This window comes from Oncorhynchus nerka, linkage group LG22, assembly GCF_034236695.1.
Source record: "Oncorhynchus nerka isolate Pitt River linkage group LG22, Oner_Uvic_2.0, whole genome shotgun sequence".
In the NCBI taxonomy this organism is placed as follows: Eukaryota; Metazoa; Chordata; class Actinopteri; order Salmoniformes; family Salmonidae; genus Oncorhynchus; species Oncorhynchus nerka.
This window is the reverse complement of record NC_088417.1, coordinates 54,817,582-54,825,651: the sequence shown is the minus strand read 5'-3', so window position 1 is coordinate 54,825,651 and position 8,070 is coordinate 54,817,582.

Below are 8,070 nucleotides of genomic sequence, written 5' to 3'. Positions count from 1 at the left end.
ACAAAGCTAACTATTGCAGGCACTGTCAGTCTCTACGCACCCCAATACGTCCCTCCTTACAAGTTGTGTGTCTGTGTGATTTAGTTTTCCTTTGAAATTTTATGGGAAAAATGACTGATTTACAGTTCATGGGGGTTGCCTAATCACACATATGAAGTTTTGGACAGATCTGACTTTTTTAACCCTTCGAAACTGAGACACCTGAGACACCCCTGAGACACCAATTATGGCACTTCCGGTTGGCACAGGAAGCTATAAGTCAACACATATCCTCATTGGGGTATGCTTTTACAGAATCCTGAGTTTTAAGTCTTTACGTAAAGAACTGAATGATTTACACAGGGTTGAATGCACTATGTCTATCAAACTGCAGGCAGGGTATGGAAAAACACTTTTAGGGTGATTTTAACCACTTCCGGTTGGTCCAGGAAGCTTAAAATCAACACAGGTAGACCTCATACTGGCCTGATGGACTGTTACCAAAGACAGGTTCATACGGCATTCATAACCCATATAGGCTTAGGGTTGAATTTAGGGGTGCAGGCAATGTATTCCTATGGGGAGAGAAGTCAATGCAAACTCTTTGAAGTAAACACCTTCTTTTAACTATTAAGGGTTAATGCCACACGGTCAAGGTTAGGCTTGCACGGATCGGAAGGACCTTAGGAACATACCTGAGGTCGAGTTGTGCTTCTCACCCTAACGGTTCTCTCACTGTCACCCAAAAACAAATGACGTTGTTGGGCAGGCTTAATTTTGGGCCTACTTTTCTCATGGTCGCTGCGCTCAGACCGAGCGAGCTACGGTCAAGCGGGATATCTTGTTGAACTCGGCACGGCCTAGAGATTATGTTTATGCCATTGCCTGCTCTCTGTGTCTTTGAGCACCACACTTTTTAACTCCATCCTTGCTGTGTGTGTGTTAGAGCTTTTCTTTGACATCTGTTGGGAGAAATGACTGATTTACAGTTCATGAGGTTTACCTAGTCACACATATGAAGTTTTGGAAAGATGTGACTTTTTTAACCCTTCAAAACAGACAGTGTGACCCAATTAAAGGCACTTCCGGTTGGCACAGGAAGCTATAGGTAAACACATGTCTTGACTGAGGTAGCCTCTTACAGAATCCTGAGTTTTAAGTCTTTAAGTTAAGAATTGACTGATCTACACAGGGTTGAATGTAGTCATTTTTACCTTTGAAGGTTATGTACATCAAAACACCTTTTGGGTCAATTTAACCACTTCCGGTTGCTCCAGGAAGCTTAGAATCGACACAGGTAGACCTCATAGTGGTCTGATGGACTGTCATAGAAGACAGGTTCATTAGGCATTTATAACCCACATAGGCTTCAGGTTGAATTTAGAGGTGCAGGCAATGTATTCCTATGGGGAGAGAAGTCAATGCAAACTGTTTGATGTAAACACCTTCTTTTAACTGTTAAGGGTTAATGCCACACGGTCAAGGTTAGGCTTGCACGGATCTGGAGGACCTCAGGTACGTTCCTGAGGTCGAATTGTGCTTCTCACCTTAACGGTTCTCTCACTGTCACCCAAAAGCAAATGACATTGAGGGCCAGACTTCATTTTGGGCATACTTTTCTAATGGTCGCTGTGCTTAGACCGAGCGAGCTACGGTCAAGCGGGGCATCTTGTTGAACTCGGCACGGCCTAGAGAATATGTAAATGCCATTGTAGGCTTTGTGTGTCTTTAAGCACCGCACTTTGTCACTCCATCCTTGCTGTGTGTGTGTTTCTGTGTGTGTGTGTGTGAGAGAGAGCTTTTCTTTGACATCTGTTGGGAGAAATGACTGACTTACAGTTTATGGGGGTTGCCTAATCACACATATGAAGTTTTGAAAAGATCTGACCTTTTTAACCCTTGGAAACTGCCACTGTGACACCATTTAAGGCACTTCCGGTTGGCACAGGAAGCTATAAATAAACTCATATCATGATTGGGGTATGCCGTTACAGAATCCTGAGTTTTAAGTCTTTACGTTAAGAACTGAGTTATTTACGGAGGGTTTAGTGAGTGTGTGTTATTTCAGAAAATCATAGAAAATCACAGAAATCTCGCAGAAAAAAAAAACACCTATCCGTGAACATCACCAATCTGTCGTTGTACGATTTCTCTTAAATGACGATAGATAAATGGCTGGTTCTTTTTTTATTGACACCGGAGGCTCCTTGACTTTGACGTGAAGTGGAAAAATAATTTCTCTATTTTCATTTTGGACCTTTAATCCCAGAGAAATGGCCATAACTCAAAAACCGTTGAGGCCTAGACGCCATCTTGTTTGGGGCCAACTGCCCATTATGCCAAACCTACGCTCACCGAGTTTTGGCTTCTAAATATTTTCAGTTTTCGAGATAAGGCCCCGTCGTGAATCGTGATGTTTTGTCCAATAGCAATATGATTGCTTATGCCCTCTTGTGGGAATTTCCGGGACAGTGGAAAAATGACCAAAATCTTATTATTTTTGTAAAACGGAAACCGAATGTCCGACAAAGTTCATTTGATGACTTCCTGGTAGGTCCGGCCCTGCCGCTCGGCCCGACGCCGTCCACGAATTTTACAAACGATTTTGGATGTCTAGTAAGGGACCGTACATTTGCAATATGGACTTTCTCACTAACCATACAGCTACTGCCGAAATCTATGTAATTCCTCTGCTGGAGGTGTAAAACTCAAAAGAGGACATATTTGCATATGTTATGCTCTTGTGAAGGCTGGCTGAATTCTGGCAAAGAGTAGGTTATTTTATCTCACCATGTCTACAGATTCTCCCTGTTTTTGTTTGCTTGGAAATGTTGATACTGGAGACTGTTATCAGAAGAAACTGTGTAACCTAGCATTTATAGTGGCTAAGAAATGCATTGCCTTCAATTGGAAGGTTGGTTATCCTCCCACAATGCCACAATGGATGTCAAAACTGTCAAGTTATGTATCACTAGATTTGATTTATTACAAGATTAAAGGTTTACTATGTAACTTTCATAAGGTATGGATGCCTTATATGGAAGACTGTACGGCAAAAGGAGTCTGTATTGAAAACATGCTCACTTCAGGGGAGATACTGTACCTACTGTATTTAGGCAATCCTTAGCCGCTGGCCTGCTCAGTCCTAGCCCTGGGTGTCGGCTTTGCTGTTGGTTGTCACTCTGGCCTTGGCCATTGGCCTAACACACCTGAAACCAATAATGAATGTTTCTCTAAGATCCTAAAGCTGAGTGGGGTGTGTTGAGTTGTAGACCCTATAGGGCAGGACAGGTCGATCCAGCTATATTGTGTGCAAGTTAAAAGAGCTCTACAGTACTATTATGCCTACGATATGAATTATAGTGCCCTCCGTAATTATTGGGACAGCAAAGAATTTGTTCTTCTTTTGGCTCTATACTCCAAAAGTTTGGATTTGAAATCAAACAAGGACTATGAAGTTAAAGTGCAGACTGTCAGCTTTAATTTGAGGGTATTTTCATCCATATCTGGTGAACTGTTTCGAAATTAGAGTAAATACTCCACCCATTTTAGGGGAGCAAAAGTATTGGGACAAATCCACTTGTATGTGTAAAACACAGAAGTAAAAAGTTAAGTATTTGGTCCCACATTCATAGAACGCAATTACTACATTGTGACTCTACAAATTTCTTGGATGCATTTGCTGTTTGTTTTGGTTGTGTTTCAGATTATTATTATTATTATTATTGTTTTACTTATTTATTACTTTTTACCCATTTTCTCCCCAATTGGTAGTTACAGTCTTGTCCCATCGCTGCAACTCCCGTACGGACTCAGGAGAGGCGAAGGTCGAGAGCCATGCGTCCTCCGAAACACGACCCTGCCAAGCCGCACGGCTTCGTGACACACTTCTTGCTTAACCCGGAAGACAGCCGCACCAATGTGTAAGAGGAAACACCATACAAATGGCAACCGTGTCAGCGTACATGCGCCCGGCCCGCCACAGGAGTCTCTAGTGCGTGATGGGACAAGGTTATCCCGGCCGGCCAAACCCTCCCCTAACCTGGACGATGCTGGGCCAATTGTGCGCCGCCTCATGGGTCTCCGGGTCACGGCCGGCTGCAACACAGCCTGGGATCAAACCCGGGTCTGTAGTGACACCTCAAGCACTGCGATGCAGTGCCTTAGACCGCAGCGCCACTCGGGAGGCTGTTTCAGATTATTTTGTGCCCAATAGAAATGAATGGTATATAATGTATTGTGTCACTTTTGGAGTCACTTTTATTGTAAATAAAAAATATAATATGTTTCTACTGATAATCCTGAATGAATTGTGAATAATGATGAGTGAGAAAGTTGGACACATAAATATCATACCCCCAAGACATGCTAACCTCTCACTATTATAATAACAGTGGAGATTTGCATTTTTGGGGGGGTATGATATTTGTGCATCTAACTTTCTCACTCATCATTATTCAGAATTCATTCAGGATTATCCATAATCATGGTAGCATCCACATTCATGTAGAAGTGTTTAGAAACATATTATATTCTTATTTACAATAAGTGACTCAAAAAATACCACAAAAGGGTCATATTAGATTGTGTAGAAATGCAGGAATTGAGCTTTAGATGCCCCAAAAAAGTCTGAGGGAGGACCCCAAGACCCCCGCCAGATTCTGTCACCTCCGCTTCTAAAGCCACTGGGTCCTGCAAAACTAAGGCCGTCGACTAAACAATGACAGTTCTGCCCGAGTTGTTCTGCTGAGTTATTCGAGGAAGGAAAGAGAAGAAGGCACCACACAACTCTTAATATCTTACCCAGTTATTTCAGATAATCTAATTTTGCTCTTTTATTGCTTTGGCAACTGTGTGTTTTCTATACCTGTTTGCTTCTCTCCCTGTAGGCTTTACAGACGCTACCCACCCCTTGGCTGCAACCCTCACTCACAAGGCAGGCAATACACTTGACCTCATCTTTAGTAGAGGCTGTTCGCCTACTAATCTCACTGCAACTCCATTCCAGGTCTCTGATCACTACTTTGTTTCCTTTTCTGTCTCCATCTCCTCCAACCCTAGCCACTCGGCCCCTACCCAGATGGTCATGCGCAATCACAATCTTTAGCGCTCTCTCTACCACTACTCTCTCCTCTTCTATCCTATCATCTCTCCCTTCTGCTAAATCCTTCTCCTTCCTGTCTCCTGATTCTGCCTCTTCGACTCTACTCTTCTCCTTTCCCACATCCTATGACTCGCACTATCCCCTCTCCTCCTGCTCTGTTGCTGAATGACTCATTGCGAGCTTACAGAACAGGGCTGCGGGCAGCTGAGCAAACATGGAGAAAAACTAAACTTCCAGAGGACCTATCATCCTTTCACTCCCTCCTCTCTATCTTTTCTTCCTCTGTATCCGCTGCTAAAGCCACTTTCTATCACTCTACATTTCAAGCTTCTGCCTCTAACCATTGGAAACTCTTTTCCACCTACCGCCTCACTCTCTGCAGATTACTTTGTCAACCACTTTGAAAAGAAGGTTGACGACATCCACTTCTCATTCACTCAGCCTATTGAGTCCACTGGTCCCACTCACACAGAACTACCCTACGCCTTGACCTCTTTCTCCCCTCTCTCTTCAGATGAAATCCTGCAACTAGTGAGGTCCGGGCGCCCGAGAACCTTCCCGCACAAACCAATCCCTTCCAATTTTCTCCAGACCACCTCTGGAGACCTCCCATTTCTCACTCCCCTCATCAACTCATCTCTGACCAATGGCTGCATCCGCTCTGACTTCAAATTGCAAGAGTAGCTCCCTACTCAAGAAACCAACACTCAACCACTCAAAAACTATAGACTGGTATCCCTTTCTTTTCAAAACACTTGACTGTGCTGTCTCTGACCAACTCTCTCGCTATCTTACTCAGAACAATCTTCTTGACCCTAACCAGTCAGGCTTCACAACGGGTCACTCAACCGAGATTGCTCTTCTCTGTGTCACGGATGCTCTCCACACTGTCAAAGCTGACTCTCTCTGTTCTCTGTTCTCATCCTCCTAGATCTATCCACTGCCTTCGACACTGTGAACCATCAGTTCCTCCTCTTCACCCTCTCAGGACTCTGCACACTATTGGATTGCATCCTAAATGGCAGGCTGCTCCTACCCGGTGACGTGGAGAAGATCTGTGTCTACACCACATATTCTCACTACTGGTGTCCCCCAGGGCTTGGTTCTAGGCCCTCTCCTCTTCTGTCTCGATACACCAAGTCACTAGGCTCTGTCATATCCTCACATGGTCTCTCCTATCATTGCTATGCAGGTGACACTCAACTACTTTTCTCCATCCCCCTTCTGACACCCAGATGGTGACACTCATTTCTGCGTGCCTGGCAGATATCTCCGCTTGGATGTCAGCCCACCACCTCAAGCTTAACCTTGACAAGACAGAGCTGCTCTTCCTCCCAGGAAAGGCCTGCCCACACCAAGACCTCTCCATCACGGTTGACAACTCCATGGTGTCCTCCTTACAGAGTGCAAAGAACCTTGGCATGACCCTGGACAACACCGTCGTTCTCTGAAAACATCAAAGCAGTGACTCGTTCATGCTCTACGACATCCGTAGAGGACAACCCTACGTCACACAGGAAGTGGACTACTGCAACTCGCTGTTGGCTGGGCTCCCAGCTTGTGCCATCAAACCCCTGCAACTTATATATCTATAACTTAGCCCACTTGGTGTTCAACCTTCTCATGTTTTTCCATGTCACCCCTCTCCTCCGCACACTCTACTGGCTTCCAGTCGAAGCTCGCACAATATATCACACACTATTGCTATATCAAATGGGTTGTAAAGCAGTTGTATAACCTGAGAGCGTACTAGGCCTATTTGTTTTCATGAGAATACACAGTAGGTGTTCCTGTGAGAGGTTGAATGTAAACCCTCCCTCGCTCTCTCTGTGGTTAGGTGGTGCACACAGTGGACTGAGGAAAAGGGTTCTGTGGTGAAGAGGAAGCTGACTGTTGGCAAAGATCCTTTCCTATAGCCACTTCTCGACCAACCAGAGTCCCACATGTTTTGAGCCCCACCTTTTTAGAAACACATTTGGGGGAGGAGTTTCCTGTTTTGCGTGTTATTTTGGCATTAATATGTGTCACATATCAGTTTGCAATAAACTATCAAAATAAAGAACGTCGCACACTCCATGTGTAATCTCCCAGCAATTTAATGGGTATTTAACAACGTTTCGGCATCACTGTGCCTTCTTCAGGGTAATGTCATGAACCAGGTTACTTGAACCAGGTTATGTAGAACCACAGTGCAATTAGTGTAACCAATGACATTAGTGAGGGGTGTGTCATAATGATTAAGTTAATTAAAATTAATTTGTAAAACTATTAAAAAATAGTATATGGCAAATTACAGACCTCTACATGCTTTGTAAGTAGGAAAACCTGCAAAATCGGCAGTGTATCAAATACTTGTTCTCCCCACTGTATAACAATTTCTACGATTTTACTGAGTTACAGTTCATACAAGGAAATCAGTCAATGGAAATGAATTGATTACACCATAATCTTTGGATTTCACATGACTGGGAATACAGATATGCATCTGTTGGTCACAGATACCTCTATAAAAAAGGAATGGGCGTGGATCAGAAAACCAGTCAGTATCTGGTGTGACCACCATGTGCGTGACACATCTCCTTTGCATAGAGTTGATTGTGGCATCTTCAATGGCTGTGCGAAGTTACTGGATTATTGATGGGAACTGGAACACTCTGTCATACGCATCGATTGAGAGCATCCCAAATATGCTCAATGGGTGACAAGTCTGGTAAGTATGCAGGCCACGGAAGAACTGGGACATTTTCAAGCTTCCAGGAATTGTGTACCAATCTTTGCGACATGGGGCCCGAGCATTATCATGCTGAAACATGAGGTAATGGCAGCGGATTAATGGCACAACAATGGGCTTCAGGTCCCGGTCACGGTATCTCTGCATTCAAATTGCCATCAATAAAATACAATTGTGTTCGTTGTCCATAGCTTATGCTTGCCCATAACATAACCCCACCGCCACCATGGGGCACTCTATTCACAACATTGATATC